The following is a 24822-nucleotide window of genomic DNA, read 5'->3' as shown; positions in this document are numbered from 1 at the left end:
CTGTTCTATCTCCTCTTCTGCCTCCTTAGAAACGGTAGTGAAATGGACTTCTTCCTCACACATTCTTCTCCCAGTCTGACCCAATGATTCTTCGTTTAGAGCTACTAATTCCGGTCCGTTATCCTTCCTAAATTTCACCTCTCTCCTTCCTAAATCGATGACGGCATTACTTTCACAAATGAAGTCTGCTCCAAGAATAACATTATAGTGCAGCTTTGAAATTATGACAAAAGGATGCGAAAATGTCATGTCTCCTATCTGCAAAATCCAAAAATGTCTGCGTTTTACAAATGGCAGTTTTGTCGGGAATGACTCCTCTAATTTTGATATTTGCTACAGGAATTTCTGGCAATTTCTTCCGAGTAGACAATTCGTTAAAGAAATTTTGTGAAATTAAGCTGATGCTGGCGCCTGTATCCAATAAACAGCTCACCTTAAAGTTGCATATCCTGACATTAATGATTGGTAGCTCTCTTATTTTCCTAACCTCCTGTCTGAGGTGGTCTTCCACTAATTCATCTGGTTGTATAATCCAGGAGTCAACCTGGGCTACTATCCAGCCGTCGCGAGACACGTATTCAGGCTGTGTGTGGGAATCCTGTCTCGTAACCACTACTGGAAATTTGGAGTTTTTTTCCGCTCATTTGACGAGTTCAGACTTTCGTCGAAATGAGGCGCGTCAGGGTTTAATTCCCTATCCTGATGGTAGGTCTTTCGGATAGCTCCAGTATGGGACATGTCTTGAGCTCCTACACAGTCAGTGTTGACTTCCCTTCGTTGGATGCTGTCCTTCCATTTGTCCTGTCCGGTACCTGACCTCAGCTCTCTCAAATACTGGTCCCCTTCTCTCCTTCTCTCTTCAGGCCCGTGCCAACGGTCAGAACGTCTGGAATTTTCGTAACCATCCCCTCTTCTGTTGCCTTCATTCCCGCGTGGGTTCCTTCGTCTTAGATCTGAGTTCCCCTGGTATCGACCCTGGTTTCTTCTCCATTGTTCTCGGCGTCTGTCCCACTCTTCATGATGGTATCTGGGCTGTTCCCAGTTCTTCCTACCTTGGTATGGCCTGGTGTCGAACCGCCGCCCCTCATTCTCATATCTCGGTGCTCGTGAAACTTCCCTGTCTGGCGCGCTCTCCTGGCTGTGATTTACGACATTCACCTGGGGCTCTGAATGCCTGACTATTCGCGGGGCTGATTGATGCGAATGGGTCTGGTCCAGCTGTCGCAATATCAATTCTGCCTGCATCGGGGTTTCGACCTTCGCAGCAATTAATATTCTCTGGATATCCGGTGGGAACTGTTTCTGGATAGCCTGAACCAGTTCTTGCTGACTTGGGGCTGATTCCAGTTCCTTGAACTTAACTAATTGTTCGGTAAAATATAGCGAAAATTTCGGCGGTCCTGCTGTGTTATACCGGCGACTATATAACTCTAGCCTTAGGTTCTGCTGAATCTCAGAATTCCAAAATTTGCCCAAAAATGCGGTCTGAAATTCCTCGAACGTGTCAAAGCTATATCGGAAACCTTTGAACCACAGCGACGCAACTCCGTCTAGGTACCGTTCCACAGTCCTTAGTTGCCTCTCTTCAGGTATCCCATTATCGCGAATATACTCCCTAAGTTCTCTAAGAAAACCCTTTGGCGTCTGGGTACCACTGCCATCGAATTTCTTAGGCTGATCTTCCTTAAGACGAATCATGTTTATAACATTAGTGACGTTTTGCCCCTGAGAATGGGTAGAATTGTCAAAGTGTCCGTTCCCTGTAGGATGTATGGGACTACTAGCGTTGCTAGGGCAACTGAACGACATATCTGAGGTGCGGCGAGATTTACTAACCACTTCCTCTATCTTGGCCTGGACTCCTACGATATTGCTCACTAACCCATCCAATTCTAATTTCTGGGCACTAACTTCCCCCTTAAGAGCCTCATGAACAGATGTCAACTCGTCGCTCAGTGTTATGACCTTATCTTGGGTATCTTTAAGTTGTTTCGATAGGTCTACCCTTGTATCGCCTAGACCTTTTCCTAGTTCCTCAATATCCGCTTGTACCTCCTCAATACTCCTAGCCGTTTCTTCCTGAGTTGTACCTAATTTTCTCATATCCTCTTTATTCATCTGGATTAATTTTAAGTCAATGGCCTCAATACGCTGGTCTACAGTTGCCTTGACGTCTTCGGCTACCTGGTCTACTTTGCCATTTACGACGGCTATCTCTTTACACAACATTTCCTTATGTTCATTCATTGCTGTGAAGACCTTTGACTTATCGTCTTCACGCATGATGTTGAACTTCTCTACCTCTGTCTTTAGATCGGCCTTAAGCTCAGCTTGATCTGACATCAACTGCTGATGTAGTTCCCTACTTTCGTTGACGTGCCTATCGAGGTCTCCTCTAATTATGTCCTGATTTTCACTGAGAACACGATGTAGCTCGCAAGTTTCCATGAACTGCTGATTTATTTCATGTTTAAAGTCAACCTGTGCTTTAGTGTTCTGCTCCACCTTCACATTTAAGTCACCAATGTCCTTCCTAATATCCCCACTAGCTTCTTTACAACTATCCTGCGTGTCCTGTACGACCTCCTTCATGCCTTTTAATTCTACCTCTGTACTATCCAACTTCATACTCATGGATTTAATATTCTCACTTAAGTCCTTCCTATCGGCTTCCGCAACCTTCCTATCGGCCTCCATTCTCTCCATAAAGTCCTTCATCATTTGGACCACCTGCCCTTGGGCCAATTCTCCCTCCTGCATAAACATACTGTATTTAACAGAAAACGATAGGTCATCGGTGAGCCCGAGACTTCAACGGCGTATAATAAGACTACAACGATAAACATCACAACATCCTCCTATCCAACACATCACACTGTAAATGCAACATTCTCTAAAATTTTTATTTAATAAAACGTGAACTGCAATGTTCACTCGATCAAAGTGATCAGCCAAAACACTCAAACCAGTATTCAAAAATTTGGGAAATTACACTAACACACTTAAATTATACCTTTCATTCAGTAGATAAATTATTCTCATAGTGGTATCTCCTAGCCTTACTCATCGGGCGTTTATCTATTTCCTCGAGTTCACTATCAACTCTGGCGCACGATTTTATCATCCATAATGTGGCATAGCCTCAACATTATTTCTCATTTCCTCTAGTACACGATTTTTCCAAAATATCCTTATCGTTATCGTGACTTAGGTTCCCTCATCGTTATCGTGACTTATGCCCCAACGTTGGTGCGACAACTTACTGGTCGACCAACGTATAACAATCCTACAATTGGTCATCGTTTCACTGATGTCAACCAATTTAACGTGTAGTTCTTCTCTCGATGTACTTAGGCCCTCTCTTAAGTGACTGAAGCCACCACGTTGAAAGCCATTTTAATGAACCCTTTAGGTCCATATTGAGGGGTACCTACCTTCCTTACCTATCAGCAAAGTTCATGAGATCTGTCTCTTGGGTCGTTTCGGGTTCTTCGTCACTTGCTGAGGTAAAGGTAGGGTTCATTAATTCTAATCTATCTACTGGAATGAAAGGTCTGTTTAAAAGATTCCTATTTATTCAGGAAAATTCTGAAGTAATTTACTATGTCAACGGGGTCATAGTCAATTGTGTCCACTGGACACCACAATCATTTTTACATAAACGTCAGAACACTGGTGTGAGACTTTAACGTAACTGCCTGATGGGCATTCTTACTAGAAACCATTATCTCAATTATTAATCATTTAAGAAAGGAAAGTCTGGAAATCCTTAAATTCGGCTTCCATGTGAGACCACATGTACCATCATAGTGATTCGTGATGGTCCAGCCCTCGTAACACGAACTCTGGACTCTGAGTATAACTAAGGTCGTCCAATCGGTGTGTGCCACACAGTGGTTCTACGGCATGGACCCTTAATTGAATCGATGTGACATGCGTCTATGTCATGGACCGAATCTAATCTTTAAGTTACTTTAAAGTCATTGTGGATGATGACCGCAAGGAAATGATGCTACGATGGCATATGGCCCTAATCTAAGTCACTGAGGTTGATGACCCCCTGACCATCCAAGTTTCTAGGCTGAAGGCTAAACACAATTAAGTTACATCGGTTTATGACCAAAGTTCCACTTTACTATCCCCAGCACATTCACTGCTCAATCAATCAAAGTTCAATAATTACAACAATAGCAATGCTCACAAACTTAGTGGCAGAAAAATCCATTTCCTTCGGATATGTCCCCTTAATCGTTACTTTACATGTTAATATTCCCCAGAAAACAAACTAAAATTTCCAGAATGCATCTCCAATTTATTCGCTTGATTAAAGTTATTTCAAAATGCGGTTTCACTGAATTTAATAATTAAATAAATTTAAATGATTTAATGAAATGTTAAAGATCAGTAAAATTTATCTCCGCGGACTCTGGTTTCTTCACAAATTCCTACGCATCTGTGATGTGAGTTCAATACTGCGATGTTTATCTGGCTGGAAAAGAATTTTACATAATTCATGTCCAGCTACATATATCCTATCTCGTGATATCATGCTTAAAAATCTAATCTAGTCCTAACCGTTATTAACACTTGGATATCATAATAATCTACGTACAAACCAAACAACTCGCCATATAATTACGATGTCATATCTCGTCATCACTGAATTTTGCACACCCCTCGCAGACAAACCGATCGTCACGACCATCGCTCTATATTTTGGACAACCCTGAAATTGGGTTACTCTGTTCCTTATACTCAAAGTTCGTGATTTCAAATGTTCACTACGTCCCCATTTACAGTATTTCACAATACTTAGATCATTACCGGCTATGAATTTCAACTAAATCCAGCATTTTAACGTTTCCCCTGGCCGAGAATTACAGTACAATCTCAACTCCACTTCTTTCCCGCTATCATAGCTGAGGTCTCTCACCCCATGCTCGCTTGGCAGTTACATAAACCACCCGGTTCGTTCTACCTGACTGACGTCTCAAAATGCTCCCTTTAAACTCTGCCGACATGATTAAACAAATACGATATTCTAACCAACAAAATGCACAGATATGCTTCAAAATGCCCACACTAATTATACGCGTCGCCAATTATACCGCTATGGATTTCTATGAATTTCTTTCCATTCTCAACATTATAAAATATTCCTCGGATTATCATGTCCCGGCTTCAAATGACAGGACTCTAACCTGATTCGCACATCTCATCTCAACTCATATAATACATTCCTCGGGCTTCCGTGTCCCGGCTTCAATGACAGGTCCAACCTGATTCACAAATCTCATATCAACAAACTAACCTCTGTTTCCCAGCTCCACAATTATCATCGACAAAGACCTGGAATAAAATCCTTACTAGAAATCCCGACGTCTAATATCGCACAATGCATTAATCATGAATAACTTCGCATAAATGATATCGTATTTAATAACTTGATTTTTACGAGAAATGACTGAAACATTCTACTAGATCTTTTATTGTCAGTCAGACACAGTTTAAAATGGGCATTAAATAAAACGTTTCTCTCCGTGACCAAATTCATCTCCCTATGTCCTCACCCGACAGCGCGCTTCCACTCGATTGAAAATGAGTAACCATGGATTATTATTATTAACGTCAAATTGCAGACAGAAGAATTTTACGTCGAATGAACATCTTACTTTGACATCACAAAATACAGGCAGTACACTCACACGGATGACGATCTACATTGGACGTGATATCACTTCGGAACCCTATTCAATAACTTTTTACAACATTATACGGCCCTCGCAAAACTTCAAAATTTTATCCAAGTGGAAAATAAAACAAATGACTCTTTTAGTCGTACTCTCACATTTACAAAACTTAGTAGGGTGACCACTGCGTCGTATATCCCCATTCAAATACACTTTAAGAAATCACGAGACAGGATATAAGAGGTAGCAAGATGGAAAATCACCTACCTCATGTCTTCATGCCAGTATTCGTCTTAGGGCTCACCTGCGACCCTGGCATTTTATTTAGCCATTTTTACATTCATGGCTGTACATATCATTGTGTTTCTTCAGGTTTCCTGGAATAAAGCATTAAAAAAAAGAAAATACCCTTCACTCGTTTGCTTGAACGCACACGATGGACTACAATTATTTACGCACACGAATTACTCAATCACATTAGAATTTATTCAGTACTTTGACCGTCCTATCTGTTACAATTATTTCACTCAAGAAAACTATCTCCTCATGGAGTCAAGACTTAGCCGCAATGGCTAAAATCTGCAGTTGAACTCAGTCTACTTTCGTTGGTTTGATTTCGCAGAGCAGCTCAACAATTTTTCGTCCGCTTTGTATCACAAATGCCGGAGAAGGAAGCTTCGTCATGGCGTCCCTTCATATTTATAGCAGTTACCCCCTCTCTTCGGATCTCTCCCTTTTGCCGCCAAGAAATTTCCTATAAACTTTCTGACTTACCTAAACTGTAATTTCAAGAGTTTTGAAAGTGACTACATGCTTGCTACATTGCTGGCGGTAGTGTTCATGGACATTTAAAAATTTTACGGGTTCGATTTGTGAGATGATTGACCTCCTTTGATAGGCACTACATTTTTTTTGACTTGGCGTGGTCACGCCATGTACACGCGCTTTGAAATAGTTCATAAAAATGACTTGAGATTCTTCCGCCGTCGACACGTGTGGTTGACGTCACGTACCCCAGAGCGTGGGACCGAAGGTAATCACCCCCTCGTCACGTGTCAAATCCATGCTATCAAGAATCCAACTTTTAATTTAATTGTTATATAATGCATAATGTTCTTAGGGCACAAAGGTCATGGGTTCAATATTAAATCGTAACGACTGTGTTCCTCTACACTGACTATTTTGGCGAAATTTTCGTACAGCTTTCCGTTTAAGGGGTAATAATGACCATCTCCATAATTTTTGGTTTAGTTTCGTGAAAGTCCTAATCTTTACCCGCCTCGCCCAAAATCCAGATGTTGGCATAATCTGCCAGAAGAAAAAGAAGATAATTGAAATTTGACAAAATTATACGTTTTAGCCTGTAACGAACGGAAAACATCCTAGATCATTAAATTTTTCACTTTTTATCCGCGAAGAATATAGAAATATGCAGGCAATTTTAATGATGGTGCAGACCTTCGGAAATTCCTATCACATAACGGATTTCACAATCTCCGCTCAATTTGGAATGATATACAACCTTGGTCTTATGACTTTTTGCCGTATCTGTATCCCTTTTACGTTTGATTTTTCTCTATTAATCGATGTTAAGTCAATTTGGAATTTTCACATGCATAATTCATACCTTCAATTAGCCTACTTATATGAAATACAGAATCATGAAACTCTTCACGAAAATTGGCCCACCCAGTAGCCATATGTGAGCCAAATGCTATGTATGTAGCTGTCACATAATTATCCGAAAAGTAATGTAATGTGAGATAATCTTACAAAACCTTTACCCTGTTCCACGTTTCTAACTCAATATGACCCATGAATAGATGACATATCATAGGACCAGCCGTTTAGGCCACTGAATCAGGCGTGTCTTATGGTATAATCATTTGTCGATATGACGTACGTTTAGGAGCACTTAATCTGTAAATGAAGGTCTTCAATACTTTCGTATGTCGATCTATATATATTCACTGATGTCGATTTTTAGCGATCGAGAAAGGGTGGGTCTGCTATTGTAATCAGTACTCCCCACACCGACTTTGACTGGCAGTAGGAAAGGGTTCCTTCTCCAACTCCTGTGTAACTGTCATTAGTAAGGAAGGCCTACAATTGTAATGAATAGTTCCCTTCTCGATTGACTTGCAGAAGGCAAGTGAGCATGCAGTTTTGTTTAAAACTCCCCTACCCGATTGTGTTTGGCAGTAGGCAAGGGTGCCCGCCATTATAAAGAAATGTCCTCATCTAAAATGTGACTGGCATTAGGCATAGTGGCCTGCTATTTTGATGGAAACTCACCAACTTAGTGTGACTGGCAGTAAGCTGGCTGGCAGTAGGAAAATGGGCCTGGCATTATAATGATAACTGCACAACTCAATTTCGAGTGATAATAGGGTAATTGCCTGCCATTATAATAGAAACTCCTCAGCTGTAATCTGTCTGGAAGTAGGAAAGGGGAACTGCCATTTTAACGAAAACTCCCCAAATCGATTCTGTCCGCGCAGTAGGCAATAGGGCCTGCAATTATAATGTAAACTTCCCAACTCGATTGTGAATGGCAGTAGGCAAGTGAGCCTTCCGTTATATCACAAATCCGTAACAAACACTTTACTTTAGAAACAACGTACGGGGACCTCCCCATGCTCTTTCTCGGATAACGCTAAGAGACACGCAATTTTAAAACAATCATATTTACTGCATGTACACTATTTACTTCGATATTCGAATACAATGTAGAATACCGTAGCGAAGCACGGGTACATTCGCTAGTAATAAAATAAAGTTAAAACATAACTACTCAACAACAACTAAAAGAGTACAACAAGCAATTCCATGGAAGGAAATTATTACAAAAATACTACTAGTTCAACATTCTAAATCCAGCGTCATCATATACAATTTCTCACACAACTTACAGATTTTAGTAGTAGTAGTAGTAGTAGTAGTAGTAGTAGTAGTAATTTGCCACCTGGGTGAGAGCCCTAAATGGACATCAGTGGTGATTGATTGATTGATTGATTGATTGATTGATTGATTGATTGATTGATTGATTGATTGATTGATTGATTGATTCTTTCTTTCTTTCTTTCTTTCTTTCTTTCTTTCTTTCTTTCTTTCTTTCTGGCTAAAACTGACCCTAGCGTTGTAGCAGGTGATTAACAACGCACTGTCGGGGAAAACTCACAAGAGATTTTCCATTTAGTAGATAAAACTACAAAGGGAGATCTTTTGTAAACATAAAATATGTTGGGTAAAATAAAAGTAATATTTACGATTGTCCAGCTTCTTTTCGGCCGCTTAGCTCCCAATGGCCATGATCATTATAGGGGCCTGAAAACCAAACAAAATTGTTTATGGTTGACGGCAAATGAAACTCAATGCACGAGTCGCTATCATCATTACGAATAGGTAATTTAAGTGGTCTGTCTGAAAGAACTGTCTGCCGTTACTGAACATAATACCCTGGTACTTTCAATAACCCAGGCTCAGCCGGATACACCTCTATAGCATGTAATGTGTTTGTCTTTTAGCCTTTTTAACCTTTTTAACAATCGTATCGTGGTTTCATCTCCAGGGGGTCTGGAAATACTCATGGCCTCTTCCACTACTATTTCTTTTATCCCGTTTCTATTACTCATCTAGAAGGCTGTGTAGTACGAGCAAACGTTAGTGATGTTGTTTTTTTTCTCTCTCTTCCTTCTTTTTGTTTTATTTTTAGATTTGTTGTTGATTTTTCTTTCCCATTGTGTTTCTCATTTCATCTTGCGACAATATGAGCAAGCAAGACAGAGAGATGAGGTCTATAGAAGAAGGACCCTATGGCCCCTCTGTGGCGACATATCACGTGATTCTCACGTCATTGTGCCGCTGTCACAGACAACCGTAGGAGGCCCAGGAAAAGTTGTCATAAAGCGTGCGCGCTGGCTTGCAAGCAACACTTTCTTGTTCTTTTTGTTTGCATTTTAAACCTCCGAGCTATAGTGATTTCTTTTGTAGGTTCTAGTAGAGAAGTTCTTTGGTCAAAGTCCTCGTCTTCTTCTACTTACCCGCTAATGTTATACGCCTTTTGAATACGGTGACATTCAACAATACCTGCGCCGATTAGCCTTTTTACAATGGAGCATCACGTCGAAGTCAGCCATGTAATTATTAATCTGTTGTTGAAATACCTTTGCTCGTGAGCAATGATGTAAAATACTTTCGAAAGGTATGTGACTGACACAGGGGTGAACAACATGTAGAACTTACAAAACACATTAGACAAAGATATATATGGTCACTAGCTGTTACCTGAGGCTTCTCTCGCGTAGATGTCGTAATTTGTTAAAAGTAACCGTTCCTCAGTACTGCACTAAGACATTATTTGAAAATACAAGTACAAAAACTTACGGAAAAATTGAGTTTCATTTACCCCAGTACCTCTTTGTAAACCACGTTTGTTGTATTGCGTTTTGCTGCTATGATGACTAGGCCACTGGCAGAGCTAACTCTGGAACATGCAACATAGAACTGCCCATGTGAGAAACAGTCCTCTCTCAAATCAAAAACAAACCATTCATGTTTCCTTATTTTAAAGAAGATCCCAATACCAATTTCCATATCTGTAATATCTTCAGTTTTTGAGATACCGGTATACTGTTATATACTCATTTTAAAATTGACCTTATTTTTACTTTTTTTCACCCCCCATTAAGTCGATTTTACGAAAAAAGTATACGTTTTTAATTTTTAAAGGAGATTCCAAATACTAATGTTCATGTCTCTAACTTCTTCAGTTTTTGAATCATAAGTATCCTCATTAAAACAATTCAATCGTCGCCATAAGACGTATCTGTGTCGGTGCGACGTAAAGCCCCTAGCAAAAAAAAAATCAAGCACTTTTTCACTTCTTTTCACCCTTTTAAGTGGATTTACCGAAAACAAAAAAATACGTGTTTATTTTTAAATGAGATTCCAAATGCCAATTTTCGCGTTTATAACATGTTAATTTTAAAAAAATATATAGTAAATATACTCGTTTTAAAAATTCACCCATTTTCACTTCTATTCGATCCCCTTCGATGGATTTTCCGAAAACAAAAAAGTAAATGTTTCTTTATTTTAAAAGTCGATTTCAAAATACCACTTATAATGTCTGTACCATCTTCCGTTTTTTTTTTTTGAGATATAACTATCCACAATAAAAGAGATCAGCCCCTTTTTCGCTACTTTCCATCCCCTTAGGTGGATTTTCCGAAAACAAATAAGTACGTGTTTTTTAATTTGCAGAGGAGATTCCAAATACCAATTTTTACGTCTATAAACAGTTAAGTTTTTGAGATATAGATATACTCATTTAAACAGTTCACTACCATTTTCACCGCCTAAGCGACGGAATGTCCAAAAATCCTTTCTTAGTGCGCACCTAAACTGTAATATTAATACATCCCCAAAATTTCATTTCTTTATGTCGAGTAGCTTTGGATGGGCGGTGATTATACTCAGTCGGACTTAGGTTAACCTTTTATATCTACAGATAGATATTTAGTGGAGGCTGGTGATGAATTCAGCTAGGTGTGCATAGTTGAAATGTGGTATAGGAAACCTTGTATTAGTCAATTTTTTTTGAGAGGGCAGAGTTCTAAAATAAATTAAAAAATCCCATTCAGAAAGGCTGCATAGTGTTTACTTCACAGACGTTCCTAATTCCAGGCCTAGATGATATTAAAAGCAGGTATGTTTCCAAAATTACAACTCTGTTTGCGGAAGCACTTCAAATATTCTCACTCACAGGCAGAACACAGTCATCCGAGCGAGCTGGTCGTGCGGTGAGGTGCGCGCAGCTGTGAGCTTGCATTCGGGAGGTAGAGGGTTTGAACACCACTGCCAGAAGCACTGAAGGTGGTTTTCCGCGGTTTTCCATTTTCACACCAGACAAATGTTGGGGCTGTACCTTAATTCAGGACAGGACCGTTTCCATCTTACTCCTAGCCCTCATCTATCCCATCGTCGCCAAAGGACGTATCTGTGTCGGTGCGACGTAAAGCTACTTGTAAGAAAGAACAGTACCCCGTGATTGTCAACTTATCGATCAAGACTGGTAGCATAACCTACCGCACCAAATTACTTGTTGTTAAACATTCTTAAAAACAATCTGGTTCACCTCTGTGGTGTAGTGTTTAGTGTGAGTAGCTGCCATCCCCGAAGGTCCGGGTTCGATTCCCGGCTCTGGCAAGAAATTTGAAAAGTGGTACGAGGGCTGGAACGGGGTCCACTGAGCCTCGGGAGGTCAAATGAGTAGAGGTGGGTTCGATTCCCACCTCAGCCATCCTGGAAGTGGTTTTGCGTGGTTTCCCACTTCTCCTCCAGGCAAATGCCGGGGTGGTACCTAACTTAAGGCTACGGCCGCTTCCTTCCCTATTCGTCATCTATCCCTTCCAATCTTCCCATCTCCCACCAAGGCCCCTGTTCAGCATAGCAGGTGGGACCGCCTGGGCGAGGTATTGGTCATTCTCCCCAGTTGTATCCCCCAACCCGATATCTGACGCTCCAGGACACTGCCCTTGAGGCGGTAGAGGTGGGATCCCTCGCTGAGTCCGAGGGAAAAACCAACCCTGGAGTGTAAACGGATTAAGAAGAAGAAGAAGAAGGAGAAGAAGAAAAAAACAATCTGGAAACCAACATTCTTAATTTACCTATAGTCTTACTAATATTTACCACTGCACCATCCTGAGGGGGGGGGGGTTTCTGTCATGCACCATATTGGGCAACCATTTCTAATATGTGCGTCCCATTGGGTGACCTAACAATTGCTCCGGCTATTTTCCCCCCAATCACCCATCACTCTTACAGACAATTAAACGGATGAATGCATAATCAAATTGATGCTAAGTGTCGTTGGCTAAGTTCGGTTTAAATCCTCATTGTATAAACAGTTATCGCATCATAGAATTTTAGCGATGTCGTAACCTTCAATTTTCCTATCAGAATATTTGATATGGTAATCCTTGCATTGCCACGCGACATCTCTCAGGGATAATTAAATTGCATCCACGAACCATAATATTTTACGTGAGATCAACTGAGACACCTCATTTCCTCTTCAATAAATTATTATCGATACCATTCATCATCCTGAATCAATATTAGGTTTTTCAAGTCCAATCATCCGAATATAAGTGAAGAAAATAAATACAATATTTTTTTATGGATTAATTCAAAATTACTTAAACCCTAATAATATTAGCCTATCTCCTAAAATAATAACATCTAAATTGGGTAATCTATAATTTATTTCTTGATTCCGGAATCATAAAAGTAAATCTACTAATAATTATCATCATCAATTATCTTCTTCTTCTCTAACAAAGAAAATAAAATTTAAGTTAACTTCAATCTGATTCAACTATTCTTCTCCATTAGTTAAGCGCATCACAAAAATAAGGATAAGTTTTCTTGATTATAAAGTTGGAAGTACATTTTCTTTCTATTAAAAAAAATGTAGTATCATATTTTTAGGTTGAAAATAAATTTAAGTCCCTAATCCTAATTAAACTTCATAATAAAATTGTATAGTTTGAGTCCATCAGTTCTTGTTTCTTTCTTTTATATAAAAAAATGCTTATTTTCATCATTATCACATCAACATTCTGTCACTATCATTCACTTATTTTGATGTTATAACGTTAGCAATCACAAGTAAGTTCCAAATATATCGGCCCAAAAATGGCTATTTCAAATATATATTGTTCTTTAAATGAGAAATATTGGTCACCTCGACCATGTCATTTGGTTTAAAATATTCAAATAACACCTTAAAACTAAATGTAGGTATCGTACAAAGACTAATTATAATCGTAGTTCAAATAGAAATTGTACCTAACATGTTTTATGGTTTAGCAATATTTAATCAGGTATCTATAATTCCGTAGGAATGCATTTGGTGACCTATTTTATTTAATTGTGGTAGAGATTTTAAATTATGGGATTGTTCTATGAATTAAATTCATTCTTGACAACATGCTTCCAATAATATTCAGTACAACGTTGATATATATTATCTATGAAGACAACAAGTTTCCCTTCTTTTATTTATTCCCTACTTGGATATTTCCTTTGAAGACAGTTTATGGTAACCCATGTATGAAATCCGCGATGTATTTCATTGTACTCGTGTACCACTAACCCAATATATCTCGCATACCATATTTATATTTTGCCGCGTATGGCAAACATCAACATCGGCCCATAATACGCCGTATTTACCGCCACAATTATCCATAAACATATCACAGCGAATAATTATTCATAATTCCACATTAACATGCCACTAAAATCATAACTTCTCTACGTAAACATTTATCATCATCAACATGACGGCAAATCAACTTAACACCACATTACTGTACTATAACGGTACTCTTTTGTGTTAGAATTCATATATTATGCGCATAAACACATTAGCCTAAAAATGAAATGTATATATATATCAAATAAGTTAATATGTACTCACATTTCATTGCGTCGTATCAGCAAACACATATAGGTTATTCAGAAATCAACTATCTTCTTCAAGAATATAAAATTAGGGTTACGTCACTTTAAATACGATGTTTTTGTCCCATAATGGTTAAAAATTACATTCTGAATCTCTCCTTGCTCAGTTATAAGCATTCCTATCTTATGGCATTGATTGTAATTCCTGAAGAAATACCTATTCCCACATTAATAATAATAAGTCAACAAGGACAATCTCATTGCGAAGATGGTAACGACTGTGATTTTATCACGAAGAACTACGTAAAAACAACATACCAATGTTCACTATAATTACAACTACTATATTTACTGCATATTAATTTCAAGAAAATAAAGTAACTCTTTGGAACTTATCTTGCGATCACTGACGTTAGATGACTGGCTCTGGCTTCGATGTTGTCATCTTAGGATTGCGTAGAACGACTCCATCCTTCGTTATGTCACCATCAGGTTGTAGTTTTGGGACTCGGGATAGTAGAAACAGCTGGGCGGTTTCCGTCAGACAGCCGGCTCCATCTCCGATTTAGCCTCTCATCATGTTGTTGCAGTCAGTCATAAAAGAAAGAAACATTTCCAAATCTGGAGTTAATTTCACATCCATACTCTCAGGAATGTATATCAAGTTTGTATCTAAGATCAGGTTTTTAGGACAGTAATTCAAGGTTAATTCTTTGTAGCAATTTAACAGTTAGAATATATCAAGTTAGCTCTCTAAAAATTTCTCTTGTTCGGCTAATCAACCTATACTGCGTTATTCAACTTCATTCCTCGTACGGTCTTGAGCCTATACTCCGACTACTGTTTGGGTATTTTCTAACTCGCTCTTAACGATATTCCTTCGTATATATTTGATTTCCAAATATTCTTTCGCTTCGAAGGTTCTCCAGCCGGAAATTACTGCAATATCTCCCTTCTTATTTACTCAAAGATTGGCTTTACTTCTCGAGGATAAATTTACGTCGTTTTTCGTAACGGATTTTTTTTTGTTCAGCTACTTCTTCTTGTTTTAACAATCTTGAACACCTTCTATTATTTTATCACGGCCGCATGGATCCTTTATAACTTTCCGTCTCAGTCCGTGACCTAGGCATCTTTAATTCATCAAATAAATATCTTTGCCGTCACGTGCATGGCCTTCTTGAATATATACGTTCGTAAAATGTATACACTTCGAAATCACGGCCTATTTTACTTAATATATGCATTCTTTTCTGACGTATGGCCCAATTACGTAATCTTCGCGATCATTACCGTGCATGGCAAACTTATAATTTCGTACGACGACCTTTATTCCGATATCAGGACGATGAAAACGGTACACCACTAACATTAATCTTTTTTTTTTTCGTCAACTCTGTTGCAAACTAGAATTTCAGTTATCTTAAGTTAGAAATGGAACTAAGTAAATAAGTATAGTGAACTTACCGAGAAAGTGACTGTGCGGTTTGGGTCACGTACATATCAGCTTGCATTGGGTTCGAACCCCACTGTCGGCAGCCCCGAAGATGGTTTTCTGTGGTTTCGCAATTTCACACCAGGCCTATGCTGGGGCTGTACTTTAATTATTATTATTATTTTTTTTTTTTTTGCTAGTTGCTTTACGTTGCGCCGACACAGATAGGTCTTATGGCGACGATGGGATAGGGAAGGGCTGGGAGTGGGAAGGAAGCGGCCGTGGCCTTAATTAAGGTACAGCCCCAGAATTTGCCTGGTGTGAAAATGGGAAACCACGGAAAACCATTTTCAGGGCTGCCGACAGTGGGGTTCGAACCTACTATCTCCCGAATACTAGATACTGGCCGCACTTCAGCGACTGCAGCTATCAAGCTCGGTGTACTTTAATTAAGGCCACGGTCACTCACTTCCCATTCCTAGTCCTTTCCTATTACATCGTCGCAATAAGAGCCATCTTTGTCCGTGTGGCATAAAGCAGATAGTATATATATATGGTGATCTTTACAGATGGTACCATCGAGCGAATGGTTGTGCTGTTTGGGTCTTGTAGATGTCAGCTTGCATTCGGAAGATCGTGGGTTATATCCCCACTGTTGGCAGTCCTTTAGATTGTTTTCCGTGGTTTCCCATTTTCAACTGCAGGGAAATTCTGGGGCTGTACCTTAATTAAGGTCACATAAGCTTTCTACTCCTAGCCCGTTCCTATCCGGTCGTCAACCTTAAGACCCAACTGTGTCGGTGCATCGCGAAAAGAACAGCACATAGATGGCAGCAGGTGACAGGGAGGCACGCCACGTGTTTAGTGCAAGAAGAGTTCCAGGCGGTGTGCAAGCATGATACAGATTTTTATGCGCATGCACACTCGCTCGAATTAGCACACGTGGTACTTCTCCCTTACAGCCAAGGACCTTCCCCGTGAGCACTTCGTTCCCCCTCATCATCATGCCGTTCACTTACGCGAGTGCAAGGAGATAAGAATGTTGGAGAACTGAGTGCTGGCCAACTTGCAGAAACGCTTGTTTATCTGGACAGAACAGGAAATGGAACCTAAAAGAACAGTTTAAGTACTGGGCGTCCACATGCTGCAGAGGAATGCCCACTAGTCGCGACTGAATATATTCTTTTTTTATAATTTGTTTTGTAAGTCGCACCGACACAGGTAGGTCTTGTGGCGATGATGAGATAGGAAATGGCTAGGAGTGGGAAGGAAGCGGCCGTGGCCTTAATTAAGGTACAGCCCCAACATTTGCCTGGTGTGAAAATGGGAAACCACGGAAAACCATCTTCAGGGCTGCCGACAGTGGGGTTCGAACCTACTATCTACCGAATACTGGATACTGGCCGCACTTAAGCGACTGCGGCTATCGAGCTCGGTAATAAATAAATAAATAAATAAATAATAGTAAATAGTGGATCCATTGGGCCCCTGCTATCTTCAGACGTATCATTTCACTTGGCCATGAGTCTGTGCTAATTACACAGCCCTGAAATAACTTATCGGTCAATCTTTTGAAGAAGGTGTTGAATAAGCAAGGAAGTGCCGAAGAAAGGAGAGACATTCACAACAGACATGTTTTGTTACTTCATCCTGTAAGCGGACAACAATAGATTTGCACAAGCATTCAGAGCCACAGGTCTATTGTCAGTGCGAGTCTTAATGAACAGAAGAGACGGAGAACACAAGCGAAAGGTCAAGTGGCTCATCTTGTTAGTTAGAGTGTGTTATGGTATTGTGTTTCATTGTATAGCTTTCGTTGTTAAGACTCATCGATAAGTTTCATCACCTTGAATTCCCAGTATCAGGTTCCATTTTGCTGTAACATTTTCAGCCAAAGGATCAACTCTCAGGCAAGAGCTTACGTAAGATTTGGCCGTGGCAAAAAGTGTGTGGTTTTAGCGTTGTGATGTAACTAGATCAAATGCTCATTGAATAGATAATATCAAGTAAAACATTTAAGTTATAATGCAAATAATACACATCATCGGTTCTCTGCCTATCAGCAGGTTTCCGCATTCATTTTCCAAGCCGATACGTATTCTGCATTCCTTGTTTTAGTCTTCCAGTATCTTCCATTAATTTTCACACTGTTCATCATCCGATACCTATCAAATTTCTCCCTGCAACCTTTCCTTCCAGTGCCTGTGTTAATAAACATTTCCTTCGTAAAGTCCGGCTCCATGGCTAAATGGTTAGCGTGCTGGCCTTTGGCCACAGGGGTCCTGGGTTCGATTCCCGGCAGGGTCGGGAATTTTAACCATCATTGGTTAATTTCGCTGGCAAGGGGGCTGGGTGTATGTGTTGTCTTCATCATAATTTCATCCTCATCACGACGCGCAGGTTGCCTACAGGAGTCAATTCAAAAGACCTGCACCTGGCGAGCCGAACATGTCCTCGGACACTCCCGGCACTAAAAGCCATACGCCATTTCATTTTTCCTTCGTAAACAGTGGCCTAACCAATTCCTCTTTCTCTTTTGAATGGTTCCCAGTATTGTCCTTTCTTCACCTACTCTTTCCAGTACTACATCATTCCTTAATTTGTCTTGCCAGTTGATCTTCTCTATGTTTCTCCATACCCACATTTCAAAAGATTTCAATCTTATCTCTTCCTTCATTCTCGAAGTCCAAGTCTCAGACCCACAAAGAGCAACGCTCCGCTAACCTCTTCTTAAGGTCCATATTCAGTGGACCACTCTTCAGTAAATACAATACACAAATAACAAAGTAGAATAATAATGCACGAATTGTTAATTTTTCTTAGCACGAACTACTTAGCTACATGATGCTGCAGAACCAATTACTTTTTTAATGATTCATGGAATTTTCAAAAAATATCTTTAGGATCTAACCATAATTTATTGCTACCAGTAACTCTGAGTTACTTCTGACACGCTGTACTATCTGATCAGTCCATTAGTGGAAATAAACTCAGTAAAGGGATTCGAACCTGGGATGCTAATATTTTTATTTTTTTGCTAGTTGCTTTACGTCGCACCGACACAGATAGGTCTTATGGCGACGATGGTACAAGAAAGGGTTACGAATGGGAAGGAAACCACGAAACACCATTTTCAGGGCTGCCGACAGTGGGGTTCGGACCTACTATCTCCCGAATACTGGATACTGGCCGTACTTAAGCGACTGCAGCTATCGAGCTCGGTGGATGCTAATAATAAAGCCTAGGTTTGACATATCTATTTTTTATATCTCTGAATATATTAACCCAACTTTGTTCTAAACTCCCTCTTTTTGTCATTTTCCACAACACTCTTCTTCCTGGAAAACTCTACATCCATGCTATCCTCATTTACGAAATCAGAATTATATTACTTTACAGTGCTTTACAAAGGTCTGAAAGAAAGTTCAGTGTATATCGATAAACGTAAACTGTCGATAGTACCGGCAATCAAAGGATAATGGAAAAAGGTAAAGATAAAAGATAATAATAGAATTAAACTTTAATTAGCGTACCCTTGCGAGAACTGCCGCATGTGGAAGCCCGAAACCCCCTGCTTACCACCACATCCGTACGAAAGGTAAAAGATGTTAGCGAAACGTGTTTATTTGTTTGAAAATAACATAAACCTTACTTTCAATTTACAAATGGACTATAAACAAACAAATAAGAGCAATACAATTGCTATAAATAAGCAAAAATAATTATTCACAAAAAAATACTTATATTAGGGTAGAGTGGTATAATTTCGCTATAAGTACAATTCCGATCAAACTAAGAAAACCCACTGTATTTCATTCTTCAATGTTGTTACCACTTACGTGTGACCGGCTGTGGGAAGAGTGAAGCAGCTTCTTTGTCAATGTGAAAAATAATAGGCCTACAACTCTTTCTATTGGTTTGCAAAAAAACTGCCGATTTTACATAGCAAGGTGACAGTTACATAAATGTATTTTACGTTGTTATAAGTTTGAAGCTGTCTTTGCTAATCTCTGGGACCTTTTCTTGAAGTGTAAAGTGTTATTTATAATAACAACGCTATATCTCTACGAACCTTAAGACGGGAGTATGATACTGCGAGCACTGCCTCTCGTATTTCTCTGTAACTAGTTGATGGATCCATTGTTGAAGTACATGCGGTACATTTTCGATCGGATGGAGTGGTACAATTTCGATCATGGATGTTTGGATTTTACTCACTGCAGGTGCCGGGGTATAGTGCGCATTGGTATCACCCAAATATCACTATAAAATTTGTCACAAATGGAACATAATAATTGCTTTTACACATATCAAGTGAAAAATCCCTGGCAAATTAAGAAATATTTGATTTTTGGAGAATATTATGTATACGTACTTTACCACTTTACAAGTACATTTGGTGTTGCGCTCACAGTGACACACGTATGTCTTGTGTCTTACACTTTCAACGATTTCGTATGTGATATCTGTGTTCACTGAAGTTCTTTGCTTTTTCTTTGCTTTCGTTTCATTGCTTCACTTGTCAAACAATCATTTCATGAATTGTATCGCGATATGCAATATTTAATAGGCGACAAAATGGTATGGCCAATGTACATAAGAAAAATTCAGTGGACTAGTGATTTAGTGGTCCAGGGATCGAGCTACTTTCGTTCGAACAGAAATAAAAATATTTATTGGTCCAGGGATCATGCTATTTTTCTGTTGACCTCCATTTTGCTTTTGAATTGGCCGTTCTAGTCATATGGACAAAGATAATGAGAATCTACAGACATAGCATTCAAGAAAGTAACAAAAGACGGCACCAGCAGCGGAGTACGACATAAACCAGTCCTGTCTAAAAGCCTTAAGTATGTTTTCATATTTCTCAAATAACGACGGTATTTCTTAATTTGCCAGGGATTTTTCACTTGATATGTGTAAAAGCAATTATTATGTTCCATTTGTGACAAATTTTACAGTGATATCTGGGTGATACCAATGCGCATCGTACCCCAGATGCCGCACAGAAGGTCAGCAGAGAAGGCTTATATGAAATGGTCAATTATGCACCTTCATTGACCTTCAAGTCAGTTGGTTATCGAAGAAACACTACCCGTGCCTAAAATTCCTGAGACTCCTTCACACCGTCAACCCAAAATGAATCATCATTCTGTCGCTGAATGTAACTTAATGAATGACTGCAGTTCAGTACTAATTCAACACCACATAACTCAACCATTATGGAAAATGCTGCAACATCAGCTTTTAATGTTAAAAGCACTGTATCACCCGACGAATCTACGAAAAAATCTTACCATCACCTGAAAAGAATTTCACCCCAAAAATGTGAAAAGTATTCATAACATTTAGTATCAGGTCAGCATTTTAAGTTAAGTTCAAAAATATATTTTTAAGAATGACAATAGCGCAAGTATAAATCAAAAGATAACCGGCATGTCAAGTACATAAACCTTCAAAAGGGTACATTTTAACGAGAGCATTCGGAAGACAACCAGTGTGCATTTTTTTATCTGGATTATATCTGTAGGAATTGCGTGATAAAGGACCGCGGATTCAGTGCCAGGACTGCAATGCGTGATCATGAAATATGTGTTGAGGATAAAAGGAAAGATAGTAGTATAAGTCACGGGTTCAGCCGCCACCACCACCACACCCTCCGCAGAGGCCTCCTCCGGATTGACTGCGCTGGCTAAGACTGCATGCTTAACCTCACATCCGCCATCTTGGAGTGGCTTAACCTTACTTTTTACGCGTAAGAGAGCAAGTCTAACATCATGGAAGGGCCTAACCTCAGTTTTACGACGAGATGCTCTTCCTGACGCCTAAGAGAGCGAGCATAACCTCACAGACGCTATCTTGGAGGGGCTTAAGCTTATTTTTACGTGAAAGACAGCAAGCCTAACCTCATGGAGGGGCCTAACCTTAGTTTTACGGCCGGATGCCCTCCCCGACGCCATCTTGAGTAGTAGGGCAATGGGTATTATCTATATGTTATTTTGAGTAGTAGGGCAATGGAGATTAGCATAAGAGAGCACACCTAACCGCATGGACGAGCCTAACCTCAGTTTTATGGCCGGATGCCCTTCCCGACGCCAGATGCATAAGATGGCAGCTATACACAGCTCCTTATGAGACTCCGTAAGGGCGCTTGCGCAAGATGGCTGCTGCTCTTAGAAGACTCCCTAGGGACGCTTGCACAAGATGGCGGCTATACGCAGGCTCTTATGAAGAAAGCTAGCTTAGAAGCTACTGCACAAGATGGCGGCTGCTGTTATGAAGACCCTTATGCATGCGGTGGAGGGCAATTTGAAATTCCGCGTGCTCTTGTTTGTCAAAAAAGCCACGTGCTTTCTGACTGCGGCCATCTTTAATCAACAGGGCATCGTGCTGCCATCTTTAGCTACTACCTTAGGTACGTGGTAGCGGGCAATTTGAAAAATTCCACGTGCTTTTTTGACAGCGGCCATCTTTAATCAACAGAGCATCGTGCTGCCATCTTTAGCTACTACCTTTGAAATGTGGTGGCGGGCAAATTGAAAAATTCCACGTGGCCCGAAGTTAAAGAGGCTAAGCCTATACTACGGAGGTGACTGAATGGATAGAAAATGTAAATCACAAAAGAAAGAGATAAATTTTAAAGTTTACGAAATCATAGTCACCTCAATACCAAATTGAAGGGTAATAAAATAGGGTTCATACTCGTTATTCCCTAAGTTAGACTAAGGTCTTTAGACTTTTTTGAAAAATTACATTTTACTTTACACAACGAAATAATTTGAAACCTTCCTCTCAAACTAGCTGTCTGAGGTTATTATAGGATTACAAGATATCTGCCATTACCTTGAGTTGGCGAGTCTTCCGGAGATGAGCCAGGCTAGCTCCGTGCCTCCTCTACAAACACACTCAACTTCTTGACGCACTGGAGCGATCGAAAAGGAAACATGGCCCGAAAGGTCCCAGCTTATACAGCGGTTAGGAAGGTTCCAGAATTCTCTGGACCGAAGCCCTGGACACACCCACAATTACTATTGGTTGATAAATAATTATCAAAAAATTCTTGATTGGCTAACAATTTAAACAGGCGGGAAGCGATAGAGGTGCTAGTAACCTTAGGACACCAAAAACAATCTGCATACTATTCACTTTACAAAACCTTGACACAACAAAATTTTCTTGAAATTTAATTGCCCATCCTGTCACCAAAGGGAGCACATAAATCGACAGTAGAGTCGTCTGGAGATAAAGTTCTAAACTTCCTCAGAAATGAGTTTCACTGTTCATATAACAGATGGCCTTCTGAAAGGCGCTTAGTTTGAATGTGCGGAGTTGGTGTACCTCCGATACATAAACAATATTCAAAGTAATGATACAGTCTTATTGGCAGTGTTTTCTGTTTCGCTTTCATACAAAGATATTAGAAATATCTTTAACCTAGAGAAAGCTATGTAAGTTGTACATGCAAGAACACGGGATTGGGCAAATACAAGTCAGCTCTCTGTAATGTTTGACGTTGTGAATTATTAATAGTCGTAGCGCAGGCAATTTTAATCGAACCGACAACATACTACCTATACTGAAATAAGACGCAAAAATGTTGTATTAAAAGGAATCTTAGAATGTCTTCTTTATGACAAATAAACGACAACTTAGAGATAGTTCGATGGCAAGCGGTAGATGGTAGAAGAAGTAAGACCTAACTGATGGAGGTGGTGGTCATGATTATAATTTTTTTATTTTAACTTCAATCAGAGGGAAAAGTGGAAGGCGTCCGACACTTCGACAAATGGAGTTATCGCCCAATAAATGACAAGGGCCACGAAGGGAGTGAATACATTGATCATGAGAGGTCGGATAGGATAGACGAAACTGAGAAGCATGGCACATGTAACGCTTCACATACTTAATTCCCTGAGTTCTGTTTTCTAGAAATTCAGCCACCTGTTCAATCCCTCTTTTGACCAGTGCAATCTGACGCTGACGAAAGCCTATGTGGCCACCTAGAACCAAAGGGTAAAAAAAAAAAAAAAAAAAAAAAAAGAAAAAAAAAAAAAGGATCGTGCAGTGATGAACTTGCTCTACCGTACCTAATAATGCTCTGAAATGGCCACTGGTTCACTCTTTCTTATTAAGACAGTTCCTTTCTTCTATGAGATCTATATTTGTTGCAGAACTGTTAGTTATGTACAAGCCATAGAGAGTTTAATACCGAAGTTCCACCCGAGAAAAGACATTGGATAATGTTGATTGGAGATTCTGAAAGTGATCAGGAACAGACACCGAGACAGAAGAATTATCTATAGTCTGTATAAAAATCAGTCTGCAATGATAGAAGTCGAAGGTTTTGAAAAGCAATCCAGAAAGGACTGAGACAAGACTGCAGTTGGTCCCCTCTCCTTTAAGGCAGTATAGGAACTCAAAGAAAATTTTGGAAATGGAATCACAATCCAAGGAGAGGAAATCAAAATTGCTATGATATTGTTATTTTATCTGAGACTGCAGAAGATCTGGAGAAACTGCTGAAAGGTCTGGACACGGTCTTGGAGAAGGAGTAGAAGATAAAAGTAAATACGTCTAAAACTAAAATAATGTAATTGAGTCGAACGAAGTCAGGTGACGCAGGAAATATTAGATTCATACTAGGTTAATGTCCACGGTGGGGGAGGGGGGGGGGGCTTGCTTAGGAATGTTAGACGCAACAGAATAAGACCTAGAATTGCAGCAGCATTCTCACAGAAAGGTTACGAGGCACATGAAATAGCATGTATTCCTGGCGGTGGAAGCAACCGTAGAATAGATATAATCGCAATTGACCAAGAAAAAGACTTTGCACATATTAGATGTAAGGTCGACTCAAATCAGCTAGCAGAGGTAGACGAGGAGAAGCGAGCCATCTATGAACCAACCATCAGCTACTTCAAAGAATCATACATCTCCTGTATAAGGGTCGTAAGACTTTTCATCGGAGCAAGAGGAACCATATCAAAATTCTAAGACTAGTTTTTCAAAAGTGTGGACATTCCCAAGAATCAGTACTATGATTGGCCATTAAAGGCCCCGTCTAAATTGTTAGAAATCCTCTCTATAGTACTCTATACGAGAAGTGTTAACTCTAGAAGATATTTATATTTTCTTTCCACCCGTTTTGAATCCAGCCAATCCCAAATTTCTGTAATTAATTTTCAACCTAGCACAGCCTTCTTATTCGATTTGGAGTGTAACCTT

The sequence above is a fragment of the Anabrus simplex genome, chromosome 11 (assembly GCF_040414725.1).
Source record: "Anabrus simplex isolate iqAnaSimp1 chromosome 11, ASM4041472v1, whole genome shotgun sequence".
Taxonomy (NCBI): domain Eukaryota; kingdom Metazoa; phylum Arthropoda; class Insecta; order Orthoptera; family Tettigoniidae; genus Anabrus; species Anabrus simplex.
Note: the sequence above shows the minus strand (reverse complement) of the source record.